The sequence below is a fragment of the Bubalus bubalis genome, chromosome 4, assembly GCF_019923935.1.
Source record: "Bubalus bubalis isolate 160015118507 breed Murrah chromosome 4, NDDB_SH_1, whole genome shotgun sequence".
NCBI classification, from domain to species: Eukaryota; Metazoa; Chordata; class Mammalia; order Artiodactyla; family Bovidae; genus Bubalus; species Bubalus bubalis.
The window spans coordinates 90631652-90652975 of NC_059160.1; the positions used below are offsets into that span (position 1 = coordinate 90631652).

A 21324-nucleotide genomic window follows, 5' to 3' on the forward strand; every position below is an offset into this window, starting at 1 on the left:
ATGATTCCCAAAGCTGTATCATAAGCCCTAACCTTCCTGACTTATGGTCCTAGAATTTCCATTTGCATGATGGATAGCTTCATGTGTCACATAAGTACACAACACAATTCAGCCCAAACATATGTATCATCTTTTACCTTTATACTTCAAATTAAGTTGGCTTAACCATAGACAATTTTCTCCAAAGATGAGCTGGAATATGAAATTTTGCTTCTATAAAATAAAATGACATAGCATAAAAGATGGCATGATGGTAACAAAACATGTATAAGGTCTGAAGTCAAAAAGAGGACTTTCAAGAACTCACTTTGCCTCTTTCTAATTATGTTGACTGCAGGCCATCAAGTCTACATCACTTACCTTAGCTCATCAAAAATTCTATGTAAATGTGACACATATGGAGAGAGAATGGTATAGAGGCTAAGAGCACAGAGTTTGAATATAGCTGTTCAAGTCTCACAATGTTCATGAGCTGTGTGATCTCAGGCAAGTTATTTTACTCTATCTCAGTTTTCACATATGTAAATTGAGCAGAAAGAACTACCTCATAGCATTGTTTTGAGAATGGAAACAAATTCCTAAACATTAAGTATGTACAAACTATCTAACACCTCCTAAATGCTCAATAAATGTTTATTATTATTATTAATCAATAAGTATTATTTCACACACTCCCTTTATCTTCTTTTACATGTGGACTTTGTACAAACTTTTTCTCACACATTTAGGCTGGTCCAGCTTCTCTTTCTTGATTCTGGGCCTTTCTCTGTACATGCTACATCCTTCTGTACATGTACATCCCTCTGTCTAAAAGGACCTCCCTTTGAACCCTCCCTGGCCTTATGCTATAGGTCCCAGCGTAGATGACACTTTCCTCCAAATGCTTTCCCTAACCCCTAAGCCTGCACTAAGAGGCTGCTCTCAAACTTCCAGATGACTAGACATATCCCAACACTAATCACGTTGCATTGTTTTATTATATTGTTTTTTAACTCTCAGGACCGTGCCTGGCACATGGGAGGTACGCAAGTATTTGTTAAATGAAGGGAGGTTTACCAGGTATCCAAAATCATTTGCTGGATTCACCTATTTTTATAAACTAGTACTTTAGGGGAAACGAAAATGAAACAAAACAGTGGGTTATGTTTATTCTGAGATAAGTCACCCCAAATTACGGGAAACCAGTGGACATAGCCACCAAAAAAAAAAAAAAGGTCTCTAGCCCGAAACTCAGGAAGACTAAAACTGAACCTCAGTAATATAGATTGTTTTAGTTAACTTGCTCTTTTGGCATAAGTCAGGTATTTTCTAACAAATAACTATTTGGCTCTTCAGGTAAAAAAGTCTCTACCTGCTATTATCCATCCCTTCTCCCATGCCAATTCTAATCCCCAAAGGCAATCTTTTTCACAGTTTGGAACAATAGGCTTTCTGATATTGCCTATACATGATATTGAAGTGCTCAAATTTCTTCTTAAATGTTTGTTTGGGGTACTTTGATGTTCCCTAAGTTTAAAATACACACCAGATTTTAGAAACCAAAAGAGAGCTAAGATAAGAAATAAAAAGGAGGGGAAGATTCAATTCAGTAGGTCACACACTTGTGTGTTCTTAAGACACACCCAGGAAGCATGTTTAAAATACACATTTCCAGGTCCCATGCCATAGTTCTGACTCATTAGGTTTGGAGTAGGGGCCAGGAAGATGATCCCATTTTAACATGAACTTTGAAGTGATTCTAGTGTTGGATGTCTCTCCCCATCATATGTTGGAAAACACTGAAATAAAACAGTCTAAGACCTGTATGTATTCCAAGAAAAATGGAAAAACAGCAGCATAAATGTTTTTATATTGTCCATTTCAAATTTTACATGGTCATTCAAATTTGGCAGTGTAAGAAAAATGGCTGCCCTTCAAAGATAGACTGAGGTTTGAACAAAAATGAACCTGAGCCACTGAAATGATCAATTTTTTGGCCATTATGTAGGTTCATGTAAAACTTCCCTGTCCAGATGGCACAAAATTATTGAGCAGACCAATGACTCATGATAATAAAACTGAGTTCTTCATACTCTTTTTTTTTTCTTTAGATTGGTTTGCTGCTGAATTTAAAATGTTACTTGAGAAAAATATATATGGTTAAAAAAATGGTATCTGAATAGAAATTCCAATTTATTTTTATATTCTGAATATGATGGTAACTAAAACTTATTAAGATGTTAAAGCAGGAAGCCAACAGGCTTGGGCTCTAATCTTTATTTAATTTGCCACTAATTAGCACTATCATCTGCTTAACAAGTCATCTCCTCAGGACCTCAACTTCCTCTTGTGTAAAACAAAGGGTTAAAATAGCCTAGTGGTTTTCTAACTGTAGGTCACAATTAATAAGTTGTGAAATCAGGTTTAGTGGGTCAGCATGTTTATGTTAATTAAAAATGGAACGAAACATAAAACAGAGTGCATCATACACATTAGAGGTAAATATTCTTTTATAAAGCTTGCTTTTGTTTCAGTTTGTGTGTGTATAAACTGGGTAAGAATGTAAAATAGTTCTTACTGAGGCATGTGGTTAAAAAAATGATAGTTTGACAAGTGTTGGTGTGGATGTAGAGAAACTGAAACTCATACATTGCTGATGGGAATGTAAAATGGTGCAGCTGCTTTGAAGAGTTGGCAGTTCCTCAAAAGGTTAAATACATAATTATTATATGACTTAGCAATTCCACAGTTCCACTCCTAGGTATGTAGGTGTGTTTGTGTGTGTGTGTGTCTCCAAGAGAAATGAAAACACATGTCCACACAAAAATCTGTTCACAAATGTTCCCAATAGCATTATTCACAACAGCCCCAACATGGGAACATTCCAAATGTTCATCAACTGATGAACGGATAAACAAAATGTGGTTTATCCACAAAAAGGTGTTTTATTCAACTATGAAAAGGAAGTACTGATACATGCTACAATATAGAGGAACCTTGAAAAAATTATACCAAGTGCAAGGAACCAGTCACAATAGACTACATGTTGTATGATTCCATTTATATGAGATGGCAAATCTATAGAAACAGAAAGTAAATTAGTGGTGACCTAGCACCTGGGGGTAAGGGAGAAGGGACTGATTGCTAATAGGCATGGGTTTTTTTCCAGGAAGTGGTGAAAATGTTGTAAAATGATTGTGGTGATGGCTGTACAAATCTGTTAATATACCACAAACCAGTGAATTACCCACTTTAAAAACAGGTAAGTTGGTATGGTATAAGAATTACGTTTCAATAAAACTGCTATTTTTAAAAAACACAGTTTGAAAGTCACTAGCTAGATGATAGATGATCACTGGGGTCCCTAAGAATGCTCAGTGTACCCCTCATGTAGGGTTCACTTTACCTATACGCACACAGTGGTTATTGGGAGGCAGGGCAGTAAGTATCATGAAACACCAGCTGACTCCAATTCTGATTCTAGTGCTAACCAGATGCATGGTGACCTCTGTACTACCCTTTCCTTCTCTGTAAGACGAGGATGACAACTTACCCTCCAGGGTTGTTCTACACATAAAAGGAAATAATAAATGCATACTATATCTGGCACATTGCTTGGGGTCACAGCCAGATCTTGTCAGTCTTTGTAAGCCTCTGTATTTAAGACAAATTCAATAAACATTATTCCAATGACTTTGTTAACAGGATACATATTTGGGTTTAGCTTAGTTTACATGTCATATTGTCTTAACAAGGCCTATGTCATTAGACTCAAAAAAAATTCACAAATGTAATTTTTCCTTCAGCCCTTTGACTTCTTTTAGTGCAAAAATTACTCTCTTTATAATACTGTATAATGGAGGTAGGAACACTAGTCGAAAGGAAATTAGTGGTCTCTTTAAAATATTGAAATTTTAATTTCAAAGTATTAGAAAAACTATCCATCTCTTCTTAAATGTCTGTTTTGGATACCTTGAGCAATTACATTGTGTAGTGTCTATTCGGAAGTCAAACTAGGGAAATTCTCTGTGGTCCAGTATTTAGGATTTCACACTTCCACTGCAGGGGGTATAAGTTTGATATCTGGTAAGGGAATTGAGTTCCTACAAGCTGCAGGGTGGCCAAAAAGAAAGTCTATTGAGTACTTGAAATGTGGCTAGTTTGTATAGAGATGTTCCATAAGTGTAAAATACACACCCAATTTTATTTAACAAGCTAAACAGGAAAAGAATTTGAAAAAGGACACATGTACATGTGTAACTGACTCAGATTGCTGTACACCTGAAATACAACATGGTTAATCAACTATACTCCAAATAAAATAAAAAGTTTTTAAAAAGCCAAATTAAACATTATTCACTTTTTAATATAAAGGTAACTAAAGTCCAAAAAGGGTAAGTCCACATATAAATGCTGGAATGTCCAATTGAAATTTTTCCTTTAATTAGGTCAGCAGTTTTCAAAATAGCTCCAGCAGCCAAGGTGTGATCAACCAGCACCCTTCCCAGTTTCCCACTCTGCCACCCTCTTTCACCCTCCTTCCATCTGGGGAACCTCTCCTCCACTGGCCTCAATGAACACTCAACCTGCTATTTTCTGCCCTGTCTAGATTCCTTGGTTAGAGTGACTGGTCAAGGGATGAGGCTGTTCATCACAAATAATTCAGTTCAGTTCAGTTGCTCAGTCGTGTCCGACTCTTTGCGACCCCATGGACTGCAGCATGCCAGGCATCCCTGTCCATCGCCAACTCCCTGAATTTACTCAAACTCATGTCCATAAACAATTAGGCAGACGTGAAGAGCCAGCTCATTGGAGAAGACCCTGATGCTGGGAAAGACTGAAGGCAGGAGGAGAAGGGGACGACAGAGGATGAGATGGTTGGATGCCATCACCAACTTGATGGACATGAGTTTGAGCAAGCTTCAAGGTGAAGGACAGGGAAGCCTGGCATGCTGCAGTCCATAGGGTCACAAAGAGTCAGACAAGACTGAGCGACTGAACAACAAAAATACAACATACAGGGGCTTCCCAGGTGGCACTAGTGGTAAAGAACCTGGCTGCCAATGCAGGAGACACAAGAGACATGGCTTTTATTCCTGAGTCAGGAAGATCCCCTCGAATAGGAAATGGCAACTCGCTCCAGTATACTTGCCTGGAAAATTCCACGGACAGAGGAGCCTGGCAGGCTACAGTTCACGGGGCTGCAATGAGTCAGACAGGACTGAGTGACCGAGCACACATGAACACAATATACAAAACAGATGTCTCTACCTGCTCTCGTCCACCCCTTCTTCCAAGCCAACTCAAACTCCCAAAGGCAACCTCCGTCACAGTTTGGAGTAAAGACTTTCTGATATTGCCTATATAGGAGAATAACAGCAAGCACATAAATACTATGTGTTAGTCACTGTTCTAAGCATTCAATATACATTATCTCATTTTATATTCACAACAGCTCATGAGGAAGCTATTATCATGATGCCTGTTTGACAAATGAGAAAACTGAGGCACAAAGTTAACACGTATCACACATGAATGCATATTTTTAAAAATTAAACCGGTCTTATGTTAATATGCTTCTTAGTAATTATTTCCTCTTGGATGTCTTTCCACATTAGGACATACAGATCTACCTCAACCTTTTGAGTACCACATACTATTTCACTCTGCAGTAGTTTATGACTTGTTTAAAGAGGCCTCGGTCAATGAACATTTACACCATTCTCATTATTAAGAACAGGACTGGAATGAACATGCTTCTACTATTGCCTACTTGGCAGTGTGCATCCATGGTGTATATTCCTAAAGGCAGCATTTCTAGTTCAAATAACCTATGTATTAAAATTTTTCATAGATATTTCTAAATGTTCCTCAAAAATATTGCATCAATTTATATTTGAGCCATTAGCTATATGAGAATAAGCCTATTCTCTACATTCTTATCAATGTTGAAGATTATTAATCACTTTTTATTTTTCTAACCTGCTAGATATGTGGAAAATGGTATATTATTGCTTTAGTTTTTATTCTTTTAATCACTGGAAGGTTGAGTATGTTATTAAATGTATATTGGCCACTTAATACACTTACTTTTTGAAACTACAGTTATTTTTCAAAGGTCATTTATAAATTGTTTATCTCCACAACTTAATTACTTCTAAATTTGCACAAGGACCTTCTGAATATCATGTGTAACTCTTTGTACAATTCAAATTGCCTCTCAGAGCAGCTGTCTTTCCTGGTGTCTGATTCCTATTCAGATCTCATTAATATTCTTTGCAAACAGAAATGTTGCTTCAATGTACAGATGAAGAGTTTCTGTAGAGTTCTCTTCTGTAGGGCACCCACCCCTTGACTGCTCATCAATATTCCCACCAGAGCACAACCCTGTGAGAAGCCTGACTAACACTATGTGACAATCTAGGCATTAAGATCATTCTCTGTGGTTGGGCTTCAGCTGTGACCCCCAACCAGCCTGTCTAATGTATCTTAGTTGTGTGGGGAAAGGGAGTGCTCTGGATCATCATCTTTGGAATGTGAATCTCTCATGTGGAGTCCAAACACATCTAATCTTTCTGAGAAAGTCCTCTATATACTCAATGTAAAAACAGCTTTGGAAATATAGTTTTGGCTTGATCCCAGGGTCATTAGGCCAGAGCAGAAAAGCAGACATAGACCCTAATCACCTACCATCTAGACAGACTGTGTCAGAATCAGGTAAAAGACTGAGCCACCTTAGCATAAGCCTAGGGATCAGTTACGTGCAAAGTGATTCACTCATTTGATTTTATTCCATTAATCCTTATGACACCATGAAGTAAATACTATTCTTGTCTTTCAGAGGGAAAAAGAGGCTCAGAAAGGTTAAATAACTCGCTCAAGATAACATACCTAGTGAGTGGCATACCCAGGATTGGAAATAGTCTGAAAGACCATAGTGTCCATGCTCTAATGTTTTACTGCACACCACATCCTCCGTGTATCTGGGGGTGTTCTGAGTTAGTCTCAAAGTGTCTCAAAATTAGAAACGGAAAGGGCTGGGCCACATACCCAGCTTCCATTTCTAAGTCCACTCTGCCCCACTTCCTCTCAGCTCAAGTCCACATCTTGATTCTACCACTTATCTATTTCTTTATTTAGGTGGGGTCGGGGTGGGGGGCATGCCATGCAGCTTGTGGGATCTTATAGGTTGGTGCAAAAGTAACTGCGGCTTTTCATCATTGAACTTTGCCATTTGATACTGTAATACATTCTTAAATAAATGTGGTTATGCTATACATCACTTTAATGCACATTTCTTGCTTTGTGTTTTTTTGTTAATAACATTACTTGCTGTTTATTTCATATTTATTTTAGACTATAGAAATCATGTTAGACAAAAAGCAAATTCGAGCAATTATTTTTTTCCAAGTTCAAAATGGGTTGCAGAGCAACCGAGACAACTCACAACATCATCAACACATTGGCTCAGGAACTACTAATGAACGTACAGTACAGTGATGGTTTAAGAAGTTTTGCAAAGGAGACAAGAGACTTGAAGACGAGGAGCAGAGTGGCCAGCTATTGGAAGCTGACAATGACCAATTGAGAGCAATCATTGAAGCTGATCCTCTTACAACTATGTGAGAAGCTGCTGAAGAACTCAACATCAACCATTCTATGGTCAATCAGCATTTGAAGTAAATTAGAAAGATGAAAAAGCTCGATAAGTGAATGCCTTGAACTGACCAAAAATCAAAATAGTCCTTGTTCTGAAGTGTCATCTTCTCTTACTGTATGCAATAATAAACTATTTCCCGATCAAGATTGTGATGTATGACAAAAAGTGGCTTTTATATGACAACTGGTGACAACCAGCTCAGTGACTGGGACAATAAAAAGTTCCAAAGCCATTCCTAAAGCTAAACTTGCATCAAAAAAGGTTATGGTCACTGTTTGGTGGTCTGCTGCCCGTCTGATCCTTGACAGCTTCCTGAATTCCAGAGAAACCATTACATCTGAGAGTATGCTCAGCAAATTGATGAGATGCACTGAAAACTGCAATGCCTGCAGCCAGCACCAATCAACAGGAAGGGCCCAATTCTCCATGACAACATCCAACCGCACATCACACAACCAACCCTTCAGAAGTTGAACAAATCATGCTACAAAGTTTTGCCTCATTGGCCATATTCACCGGACCTCTCACCAAACCAACTACCACTTCCTCAAGCATCTCAACAACTTTTTGCATGGAAAATGCTTCCACAACCAGAAGGAAGCAGAAAATGCTTCCCAAGAGTTTGTCAAATAGTGAAGCATGGGTTTTTATGTTACAGGAATAAACAAACTTATTCTTTGTTGGTAAAAATGTGTTGATTGTAATGGTTCCTAGTTTGATTAATGAAGATGTGTTCGAGCCTAGTTATAATGATTTAAAATTAACAGTCTGAAACCACAATTACCTTTGTACAGGTTGAGGAAGGCATAGCAACCCATTCCAGTATTCTTGCCTGGAGAATCCTCATGGGCTACAGTCCATAGCATGACAAAGAGTCGGACACAACTGAGCAACTAAGCACAGCACAGCATATATATAGATATGTATAACTATATGTATATATATAGCTTTTATAATTAAATGTTCATATCTTTGGAAGAAATGATGCTAAAGCTGAAACTCCAGTACTTTGGCCACCTCATGCGAAGAATTGACTCATTGGAAAAGACTCTGATGCTGGGAGGGATTAGGGGCAGGAGGAGAAGGGGACGACAGAGGATGAGATGGCTGGATGGCATCACCAACTCGATGGACGTGAGTTTGAGTTAACTCCGGGAGTTGGTGATGGACAGGGAGGCCTGGCATGCTGCAATTCACGGGGTCGCAAAGAGTCGGACACGACTGAGTGACTGAACTGAACTGAACTGAACTGATGGTTGTAAACAGTCAGCCACGACTGAAGTGACTGAGCACACATGCAATAGTTTCCCAACCCAGGGACTGAACCTGGGTCCACTGGCAATGAAAGTACTGAGTCCTAACCACTGGACCACCAGGGAATTCCCAACGACTTATCTATTAAGTCGGAGAAGGCAATGGCACCCCACTCCAGTACTCTTGCCTGGAAAATCCCATGGATGGAGGAGCCTGGTAGCCTGCAGTCCATGGGGTTGCTAGGAGTTGGACACGACTGAGAGACTTCACTTTCACTTTTCACTTTCATGCATCGGAGACGGAAATGGCAACCCACTCCAGTGTTCTTGCCTGGAGAATCCCAGGGACGGGAGAGCCTGATGGGCTGCCGTCTATGGGCAGAGTCAGACATGACTGAAGCGACTTAGCAGTAGCAGCAGCAGTATCTATTAAGTAACATTAGGAAAATCACTCTAAGCCTTAGTCTTATCATCTCAAAGATGTTCTTTTAGCCTAGTGCTAAAATAAGTGCTTAATAAATAAGGACAGTGGTAGTGGTAATAAAAATAGCTAAAATTAGTCAAACATTTGCCATGTGCTAAATGCTGTTTTAATTGTTTTGCAAATATAAACTTATTAATCCTCATAATAACATACTCAGAATAGTATTGTCCCACTTTACAGATGAAGAAATTGAGGCCCAGAGGGGTTAAATAAGTCTTAGCTCATATTTTTTAGGAAGCTGGGATGGAAACAAAATAATAATCTCAAGCACAAAAGATAAATCAGACATGCAGTTCCAACCCACACTGTTCTTCACTGTAACTTATTTTTGCCAAATCAGCAATTTTTTAAAAGGAGAATCTTTGATGTTGTCTCTTTGAAACTAATAGTGATGACCAGGAAAACTTGATGTTTAGTTAGTTGGTAAGTCATGTCCGACTCTCTTGCAACCCCATGAACTGTAGCCTGTCAGGCTCCTCTGTCCATGGGATTCTCCAGGCAAGAATACCAGAGTGAGCTGCCATTTCCTTCTCCAGGGTATCTTCCCGACCGAGGGATTGAACTCATGTCTTCTGATTGGCAGGCAGATTCTTAATCACTGAGCCACAAGGGGACTTCCAGAAAAACTATGGCTGCTCAAAACACTGACACTATTTCTCTGCACCAGAAACTCTAAATCTGTCAAAAGGGCCAAATTTTAGGTGTTCTCAACACCTCCATAAAAACTCTAAGTTGAAGATAATAAAATTATCATTTTCCTACATGCTTCTATTACTTTATTCATCCATTTAAATATTTTCTTGTACTTTTGAAACCCACATTTGCTTTTTACATAATTGCGGTAATCTCACAAAGCTTATTTAGACAGATAAAAGAGTAACCTCTAATCATAGCTTTTACAAACGAACGTGTGAGTTTAAAGTTTTTAGGTCGTGAAGAGTGAACCAGGAAACTTTCTAATCTTTTTTTTTTCTTTAAATTAAGGACTTAACAGATCTAATCCAAGTTTAATTCTCCCTCTTCCCCCAGATCTAATTTGTTATTTATTCACTAAGTTCTTCCCCCCAAGTTGATAATTAACTCATTGTTAGGACAATCATAGACCAAGGCAGTGAGGTTTTTCTTCCAGTATTTTTTCACACATAGCAATGAAAATCTCTTTCAATAAGTGAAAAAACCAAACCAAAAACTCTACAGATAATGTTGGCAATAACTTCACATTTAAAGTGAAAAGTAGAGAAAAGTACAGTTAATTGTAAAAACAATGTAGAAATATAGAGTTGACTGAGGCCATTATACAAAACATAAATTTAACTCTCAATGCTTGTTTTTCCTTTAACCTTTATATCATTTCATACTTTAACATCAGTTGCATCAAATATCAGTACCTGGTACAGGGTAGGGGCTCACTAAATATCTGTTAAACAAATGAAAAACAAATCATGCTAGCTCTCAGTGACCAGGTATCGTGACAAAGGAATGCCCACCTACATAATTGAGTATCTGTCATAAACTACAGACTCTCAGGTCTTGCCAGTTACATGCTAATTAAAACAAAGTGGCTAATTAGTTTTCTTTGCAATGTCAAAGCAAAAGAAATATATACACTTATTTAAGAAGGCTGCTTCTGTTAAAGATATAACTTCCTTATACCAGTTCTTTGTCCTTAATAATTAATCAAGTTTTCTCCAAATACAGGGCTTCTAAGTTTCACTCCTAGCCATTTCCAGGAAGGGCCTGGCTTTCATTCTTATCTGAAATTTTAGATGATGTATTTTTTTCAGGGCTTGTTCAATCTGAAAAGCTAGCGCAGATCAATTTAACCAATCCCTTCAAGCAAGAGAATTAAAACAGTTTTACTGAAAAGTGATTCTTCCCTAGGCAAGTTCTATAATCCTTCCTTTCTGTAAAAATCTTAGAAGCTAACCCAGAACAATGCTTTAATCAAGCACAAACATAGCTGAAGCTGGTCACATAAACAATTACCAAATCACACAGGCACAGAAGTGATAAAATTTTGTTACTTGTGTGAACCAGTCCTGTGCATCTTATTTCTTAAGGACTGTCTTCTGCACTGGCAGGCAGATTCTTACCACTGTTTTTAAAAAGTCATTGAGAGGCATTCATTGAGTAATGAGAGGTCTTTTAGTTACCACAGGAAAGTCAATCAACTCTTTAGGTAGGTCTCAGTTTCTTCATCTCAAAAACAGCTAATAATTCACAAGGGATGGTTTTTGAGGATGAAATGAGAAAATAAAAATATAAATTGCTATAAAAACTATTATAATTCTTAATAAAATTTCAAGCCGGTTTCAAGGAAAAAAATAATGGAATTAAAAATTATTCTACCCAATGAAGAGAAATCGGGAAAAAAAAAGTAGAACTGATTAGTTCCATTGTCTGGTTTCACTAGATGTTAACAAGAAACCCCTTGTTTAACACTGTTGCTAAAAACCTTTCTAATCAAAACACTGTCCTATTTCAGGACATGTAGTAAGTAAAAGGAAAATAATTTCATCTTTCCTTGGAACCCTAGGTAGCTTTCTTCTTATCCTCCTCGAGAAGAAAGCAGAAGAAGTTTCTGGGTCCTTGAAGATTCTAGTGTGTTAGTTCTAGTTTTGCTATACTAGCTTTTAAAAATGTCATGAGAGCTAACAGATTAGTATTGGCCAGCAGTAATCACCCTGAAAGTACATGCTGAGAGTGGTAGTAAAATAGTGGCCTAGATCCTGGGAACACCTTGGAAAACCTGCACTCAGATGGAAATGAATCCTGCCTATCACAGTACCCAAACCTTTGTCCAGCTACCTTCAGAAATCCTCAGAGACTGCTACCTGATTTGAACCCTGATGGAACTACTTCAGCTGTTGTCCATTAAAAAAATACACACAGTTAATTGTGTGTGTAACATACACAACAAAACTTTTGGACTGCAAACCAAACCAAAACTTTTAAAATCAAGAAGTCTATCTTCAAGGCTCATTCATTCATTCAACAAATATTTGAGCACTTACCATGTGTCAAGCAGAGTTCTATTTGCTAAGTATATAAGATAAAAAGTGACAGACAAGCTCTCTGCTCTCATGAAGCTTCCATTCCACTGGGGAAGCTGGACAATTAAACACTGTGATTAAATGAAACACTGTGACAATTAAACACTGTGATCAGTGCTGTGAAGGAAATACAAAGAGAGTAATTGGAGTGGTGGTAGGAAAGGGGGCAGATACTTCAGATAGTGGTCAGGGAAGCCCTCTTTGAGTGAATGACATTTGAGCTGAAACCTGAATGAGGAGGAGGAGACAGCCAGCCAGCCAGGTGAAGAGAAAAGATGGGCGAGTTTTCCTACCAAAGAAAATAGCAAATGCAAAGTCCCTGAGGCAGGAATGATGGCAAGGGAATGAGTCAGAAGTATGAAATGATGACAGAGATGAGTGGCAGCCAGTTTAAATAAGGATTTACCAGGGATGGTAGAAGATTTTAATGTCATTCTAAGTGTGATGTGAAGTCAAACACTGTTATATAATTATGTTTGTAAGACGAAGATATGTTCGATACATTCTATGAGTATAAAATTGCTTATTACAGGCATAATGGCTACATACAAAATGAAAAGGAAAGGCAAGGTTCTCACACTTAGATTTACAGTGTTTTAAGGAAGCAATAATTCATAAATAGTGACAGCAGTAGGGTGAAAAATGAAGTAAAAATAAAGTGCTAACTGAAGACTGGGGAGGGAGTCACTGATTCAAATAGAAGACTTTAGAAAAGGCTTCATATTTTTAAAGTAAAAAAAATTTTTTTTTGAGCTCTTAAAGAAAAAAGGATTTAAGCAGGAGTCGGGGAAGGAGGGGAGTCTGAGGCTGTGGGAACTGCATGAGCAAAGGCACAGAGGCAGGAAAAGACAGGGTGGGTCCAGGAAACCATGAATCATTGCATGGCTACAATTGCATGGCTACAGTGCCAGGTGGGTGGGTAGTGATGTGAGAGATAAGTCTGGAGAAATAGGCTGTCAGGGTGTGGGAGTTGGGGTCCTGAATGGCATGTTGAGAAATTTAGACTTAATTTACTTGGGCTTTGATTCCTCTTAAGTATGTAAAAGAATCTCTTCAGGTACTGTTAAAACTGTTAATTTCCATGCCCCATCCCTCCAGATATATTGATTTATAAGTCTAAGTGGGACCTAAGGATCTCCTTTTTAAACGAACACCCCAGGTGATTCTAAAAGAGGTAATCAGGAAACCATACTTTGAAAATCGGTGTACTATTTTTTTTTTTTTTATGACAAGTCTGGACTGAAAGGAAAAAACTGAAGCCAACTCTAAGGATTGCTCAAGGACTCTAACAAAAAGGGGGAACCTGACTCAGAAGACTGATAACAGAGCCTTTATTGGGACTTTCCTGGATGTCCAGTGGTTAAGACTCCACAGGGGGTGTGAGTTCAATCCCTAGTCTGGGAACTAGGATCCCACATGGTGAGGTACAGTTAATAAAATAAAATTTTAAAAAACTCTTTTTTAAAAAAAAGAGCCATTATCACTGTTGGGATAGAATCAACCAAAGTTGGTGATTAGATGTGGGCAGAGAGAAGAACAGAAGTGTTCAAGACAACTTCAAACCTTGTCCTTAGGGAAATTAGGTGGACACAGGTGCCTGGTGGAGAGAGACCATCTGCAAGGTCTATGAGGTGTTGGAAATGTGGATCTGGGGCCTCAGGAGATATGCAGAGGCACTAAACATGCTGCTTAGGTACTCCAAAGTAAATTCAACACAAATTAAACAATATAAAAAGTAAAACCATAAAATTCAGAAGGGAATTGAAGTGGGTACTTAAACCCATCTCTGGGTGGCAAAAAGACTTTTAAACATAAAAGTAACAAAAGAAATCCCAAAGAAAAAGATCTGTAGATAAATAATAATATATCACATACAAAATTAAAATAACTAACATTTGACCATCAAACAAGAAATTAATATTCTTAAAGAGCTTACTGGAATCCCTGAAAGTCCAGTGGTTAGGACTTGGAGCTTTCACTGCTAGGGTCCAGATTCGATCCTTGGTGTGGGAACTAAGACGATCCTGCAAGCAGCAAAGTTGCTGCTGCTGCTGCTAAGTCACTTCAGTCATGTCTGACTCTGTGTGACCCCATTGACGTCAGCTCACCAGGCTCACCCGTCCCTGGGATTCTCCAGGCAAGAACACTGGAGTGGGTTGCCATTTCCTTCTCCAATGCATGAAAGTGAAAAGTGATAGTGAAGTCGCTCAGTCGTGTCTGACTCTTCGCGACCCCATGGACTGCAGCCTACCAGGCTCCTCCATCCATGGGATTCTCCAGGCAAGAGTACTGGAGTGGGGTGCCATCACCTTCTCCGAAGCAGCAAAGTTATCCCCTCCTAAAAAACCCCACTAAGAATAGTTTCTGCATGGAATAGTGGAAGTTATTAGATAACTTGGCAGCTTAAACATCTTGTCATAAAGAGACTTGCTTTCAAACGCAGTAAAGATGATTGGGCTTTGTGGCATAGACTGGCAGGGCTCTTTTGATGTACTTTACAAGACTGTCAAGTGTCAATCTAAGAGAGTGCCTAAATATACTAATTGTTGTAACTTACATTGTCTTGAGGGCACAAATAAATTAAATTGCCCCCAAGCTCCACTAAGCCTTGCTACCTCTAAGGAAACTACCTTTACGACATCCAGTCTTTCCTGAGGCTCCATATATTTAAATTGTGTGCAGGGTTAGGAAGGACAGGAAATCATTTCACAATGTCAAGTTAGCAGTGGCTCATAAATCATCCTTTTAGCACATAGAATCAATAGCTCAACCCTCTCATCTTACAGATGAGGCTCAGAGAGGATGAAAGACTTGCCAAGATCACCTAAGTGGCTGATTCCCAACCCGGAGTCAGGAATCCTGACTCTCAAATGGCATCCCTTCCATTTTGTAGTGCTGCTCCATCCATCACGAGCTGTGGATTCTCAAAACAAATGATATTTAAAACATCACACTTGCAACTTCTATATGCTTTCTACTTTATCACTCTACTCATTCAGTTTGGTCTAATAAAAACCTGTACTCCCTCCCCCAAAGCCCCAAATAAATGAGAGAACTCCAAAAAACAAACAAAAAACAAAATTAAAATGTTCAGACATTTAAAAATGGGAACAGATTAACCAAAAGACAATTCACAGAAATGAAAATGAAGGTATGAAAAATATTCACTTTTACTAGTAATTAGATAAATATATATATTTAATCTCTTTTACTTATCAAATTAGTAAAGATTAAGAAAATAAGATTCAAAGTTACAAAGATACACAAAGATAGGCCCTCACAATCACTGCAAGTGAGAATATTAATCTAGTCTTTATGAAAACGCAATTTTTTTTTTTTGAAAACGCAATTTGACAGCAGTATTTTTTAAATTTTCATGCTCTTTGACCCACTAATTAGACTTCTGAGAATCTAACCTAAGAAAATAATGAGTGATTTGTACAAAAATTTATGCATAAATTTGTTCTCAATTTTTTTCACTTTTTAATAATGGTGTAAAAAATCAAAACATCCAAACACACAGTTAAATTTTGCACCATAGATAGAATAGGGTATTAAACATCTATTTAAATTGTTTTCAAATTATTTTGATGTTGAGGAAAACCATGACATGATGTAGAATGGAAAAGCAGATACAAAATTCTACTGTAGTAAAATGAACCCAACTACCTGTATGTTTATGTGAGTGTGTCTGTGTGTATCAAAGACAAAAAAAAGACTTAAAGGAAGTGAAGTGAAAGATGCTCAGGCATGTCTGACTCTCTGCAATACCACGGACTGTATAGTCCATGGAATTCTCCAGGCCAGAATACTGGAGTGGGTAGCCTTTCCCTTCTTCAGGGGATCTTTCCAATCCAGGGATCGAACTCAGGTCTCCCACATTGTGGGCAGATTCTTTACCAACTGAGCTATCAGGGAAGCAAATAGGACTTCTCGCCAGAACAAATGGGCTAGTCTATCTTCTTCATAATTTATTTTTTCCCTGATTTTCTATAATTAGCTATATAATTCTTATTTTCAAAATATGTATGTTTGTATATATGAATATAGAACAAGAATTATATATAACATGAAAAAAGATTTTAAAAATGATTAATTTGTAAAGCACTCACATAGAGGTGTTGGTTGAAGTCACGGAAATAGATCAGATTGTTCAGGGAGAGAGTATAAGGAGAACAGGATGCTGGAGAGGGTCACAGCAAACACACACATTTAAGGGGCAAAAAGACTGAATTAGTGAAGGAGCATAGAAGGAAGTAGCTAGATGGAGAACCAGGCATTGTCACATCAAGAAAGCCACATGAGGGACTTCTCTGGTGGTCCAGTGGTTAAGAAATCTGTATTTCCACTGCAGGGGGTGCAGATTTGATCTCTGGTTGGGAAACTAATATTCTGCATGCCACATGGTGTGGCCACAAAAAAGAAAGCCACATAATACGAAGAACCAGAAAAGTTGTCCATATGGTCAAATGTTGCCAGCAGTAAGGAGGAGGATAGTGACAGGGCCATTAGAGGGAAATCGCTGGGTACTACACATGAACAGACTGGTTTCCTCTAGTTCTGGTGAAAGAAAGTGAAAGTGTTAGTCACTCAGTCGTGTCCAACTCCTTATGACCCCATAGACTGTCATCCACCAGGCTCCTCTGTCCATGGAATGCTCCAGGCAAGAATATTGGAGTGGGTTGCCATTCCCTTCTCCAGGGGATCCTCCTGACCCAGGGATCGAACCTGGGTCTCCAGCATTATAGGCGGATTCTTACCATCTGAGCCATCAGGGAAACTTCTAATTCTGGTGGTGGAAGCCAAATCTGAGCAAATGGTACCTATTCAATAAAATTGACTGTGAAGAAAAGAAGTCCTGTGCCTAAATTATCTGCTTAAACTTCAGTTTATGGGGGGAAAAAAGATTGTGGAACTCTAAAACCAAGTAAAAGCATATTAGGATGACTAATCTATTGGTAATGAAACAAAAATTGGCAATACTTTGGTGTACAAGAAAAAACATGTTTGAGGGATTGTAAAGTTTCCATATAGTAAGCTCTGTTATAGAATAATTAAGGGAAAAAACAGCTCCACGCTTGTTATCAGAAGGACAAAAAAACTGTTACCTTTTTTCCCTAAAGATGCAGGTTCTCAGTTTCAGAGCAGTATTAAAATATTATTTAAAAGTAAAAATAATGTAAAATATCACAGTATCATGTTAACTTCTTGAGACTGGACATGTGATGTTTCTAGAAACATTTTCAAATATAAACAAATCATTTGACATGCTAAATAATGGATTGTTTGTTGAGTCAAACCTTGTCTTTTCGTAATAATCAGATGAAATTAACCTTCTCATAGGCCATTAATTAAATATACAATTTGTCAATGATAAACAAATGTCCTAGTCTGGAGAGGGGATGTTGATAATGGGGGTGGTCATGGATATGGACTTCCAACCTACAGAACTGAGAGATAATAAATAAATGTTGGCTTAAGAAACAAAACAAACAAAAAAAAAACCCTCATCTTTTTTATGAAAAGATGTCTGCATTAGCAGAATAACTTGACTGAGTCTCAAGGACTCTCTATCCAGCCACAGAATAAACACACCAGAATGAGCCTACCAGGAGTACCATTTACCATAGAATCTCAATCCCACAACCCTCAAGCAGAAACTACTCAATTTACAACCACTCATTTTGTTACTAAAGAACCTTGAGAGTCTGTGTTAAGTAACTTAACATCACCTGGAGATTACTGTACACAATCCAAAATAAAGTACCTAAACTTCCTATCAAAAAACATGCAGTGAATAGACCATGCATGTGTGCTCAGCCATATTGGAGTCTTTTTGCAACCCCATGGACTGTAGCCCACCAGTCTCCTCTGTTCATGGGATTCCCAGGTAAGAATACTGGACTGGGTTGCCACTTCCTCTTCAGGGGATCTTCCCGACCTGGAGGTCGAACCTGCATCTCTTGTGTCTCCTGAATTGGCAGGCGGATGGATTCTCTATCACTGCACCACCTGGAAAGCCAGTTCATCAAGTACCATGGCTCAAATTGTCAGAGGAAACAACCATCACCTGTATTATTAACTCAAAATCTCTATTTTAAAAATGAAAAACATAATCATATAGAAGAGGCTGTGGCATGTTCATCTTGTAAATATTAGAACACTGGCACACAGCAGGCAGTTAGTAAATGCTTCATATAGTTACTGTATATGAAGAATACTCAAGAATACCATAAACTTCAGATCATTAACACTCTGCAAAGAATCTTCAAACATTTCTGACCTCTTCCTCCCCCACCCCATCCCCTGCTCCAAAAAAAAAAAAAAAGAAAAAGACATTTTGAGGGTACCTTAGCAAGAAAAAGTATCCTCTGTCATTAAGGTGTGCTGTTAACAGAACTATTTTCACTTCTGAAGCTTTCTTTCCTTAGAATTACGAGATTAAAATTTGGCCCACCTTTAACCAGAATCTGGAACAAATTTGAATGTACCAAGTTAAACAAAGTTACACAATGGGCCAATTTTTACAAATGACACTGTTTTGCTAATGTTGCTAATACACTGTTCTCTTCCCAGAGGCTGCTCTAGAGTTCAGGGACTACAAGATAACAACACTTCCGGGCCCAATACTGAACGGTGAAAATAGCCCCATCAGCTATTCACCAAACTGCACAGAATTAATGACAAGTCATAATTCCATTATCAAAATGCTATAATGTTGACAGAACACAATATGAGTGACACAAATACATGGACTGAAGAGAATCACTCAGTATTGCTCAGAGCTTCTTGTTGTTGATTCTGTTTTGTGTTCAAGGAAAAGTAGAGGAGGGATTTGTATGTTCTGTGCTCCTGCAGCACTCTGGGTTGATCTCTAGTATAGCACTGATCTCACTAATACTCTAAGTTGTATCTACTGACCTGTCTAACCCATTTGATTTTATTCTTTTAGAATAGGAACATTTAGAACTTTGAATTAACAGAATCGACGATACAAGCGGCACTCAATAAATGTTCTGTCCAAAAAATAAGTTCTTAAAGTGATTACTGAGTACCATGCTACGTGTTGTTCTATCAATGCAAAACAAATACACACACACACTCCCTTTTTTGAAGGTCGACCTAGAACATGATCATCCTTCATCCAGGTTGTAACTCCACAGGAACTTAAGAAGTGCTCGTTGAGGCTCATCTTCTTTTGTGTCTACATCAGACCTCAGAACAAAGCATTATTTCATGGCTTCTAAAATACTTATCATTTGTTAATAGTAATTATGCAGATGAAAAGTATTCCATTTAATCATCTAAAGCAAGAGCAAACGAAAGAATATCCAATGCAAAAGAAGACCTCTCTCCTTTAAAGGGTCACTGTCTTAATGGCTAATAACTCCCTAAGTATCTTTGACTAACTTGAAAAGTCAAGTCAATAGAACCACCTGGATTAGGCAGAGTTTTGAAAGCTGGAATTAAGTGAAAGATAATATTAGCTCAAATATCTCTCACCAGGATTGTAAGCACCAGTAAGGGTGCCAGATGGTTAGCTCCTAGCGCCTACAGCTTCAGGCTTAGTAGGTGTAGCCCGGGGTGTACAATTACCTTATATTAACACCCACGTATTGACAGGTGCCAGCGACTTGTACACGATAGCGATTCTGGGGTGACATATCCAGCTGTAAGGCCTGCTATAGTATCAACGTATCTCAAAAAGGTGTAAGAATCTTAAAGGGTTCAGCTGGCAGAATGGAAGGGGAGAAATATCGAAGAGGAAGAGAATGGCTGAAAATGAAGAATGAAAAACAACAGTTAGATTATCAGAATATTTCTCTGGGAGACTGTTTTGAATTTTGAACTGCCGTTTTCCTCCACCACACGTACATAGTGAGATAGGAGTGTTCCTGAGGGAAGAGGAGGGGGTCCGATCAGTTCCCGCCCTCAGTCAGCAAAGGCTCCGCTCTACATAATTACTCCCAACCCCATTCTTGCCTGGAGAATCCCAGGGACGGGGGAGCCTGGTGGGCTGCAGTCTATGGGGTCACACAGAGTCGGACACGACTGAAGCGACTTAGCAGCAGCAGCAGCAGCAGCCAGCACAGTACCCAGAAGTGAGGAAGGAGCAAAGGATCAGCAGTTCCTCCACTCCCTTTCTCGAGGGGGAGGGGTTCACGCTCCTTGTATTCCCCTCACCCGAAGCAGTAGCGGGAGAAAAAGGGTGTGGAGGGAATCCGGGGTCTCCGTGGACTCTCCGGCTGCGGAGGATGTGGAGAGAGAAAGACCCTTACCTGGCTAAAAGCGGTCTTTCTTCTGCGCTGCTATCAGCCCCGCCACGGGTCCCTGGCGTTCTGCCTCGCGCACCTGTCTCGACCTAGCTGCAACACCTACAGCTCTCCGCGGCCCCGCCCCAGTCCGGCTCAAAGCCCCGCCCCGGGCCCCGCCCACAGCCGCGGAGGCGCGCACGTCGGCCCGCCTCCTGCGCGGCCACGGGGTGGGCGTGCGCGCCGCTGGTTGCGTGTTCGCTCCTTGAGGCTGTTTTCCGTGCTCCGCTTTGCGGCGTAGGAGCCGTGAAGGGCGGGGCTGCATTTTCGTGGGACTGCTTCTAAACTCTGCTTTCTGAGGAGAGCACGCACCTGCACGGCTTAGGGCTCAGTGCTTCTGTACTTTGGCTTTAACCCTTTGACTCCCAGCTACCACATTGACTCAATAGCGACTAGAAGTTTTGTCCTGGTTCAAGTGTAGGCCAGTCACCAACCAGGTTCTTGGTGCTTTTGGGGTAAGTTCTGTGCAGGGAGGGTGTTTTAAAGGAGGCCTTAGGGTGTAGTGGAAAGAGCTATAAATTAATCCTGGCTCAACCGCATAACGCCAAATCGTTTCACCTGACTAGAGCACAGTTTCTTCATG

The 21324-nt window shown here is 39.2% G+C and overlaps 1 protein-coding gene across 3 annotated transcripts in view; it reads right to left on the reverse strand.

Annotated features, from left to right (window-relative positions):
• LIMA1 (LIM domain and actin binding 1) overlaps nt 1-20857 on the reverse strand; it is a 92518-nt gene extending 71661 nt beyond the window's left edge. For 2 of the 3 annotated variants that reach the window (XM_025284136.2, XM_044941731.1), the window contains exon 1: nt 20709-20857. The gene's annotated coding sequence lies outside the window, so the exon portion shown is untranslated. Of the gene's footprint in view, nt 1-5250; nt 5340-20708 lie in introns of all 3 variants that reach the window. The other variant, XM_044941733.1, reaches the window with a different exon arrangement.
• Nucleotides 20858-21324: the final 467 nt, after the last annotated feature.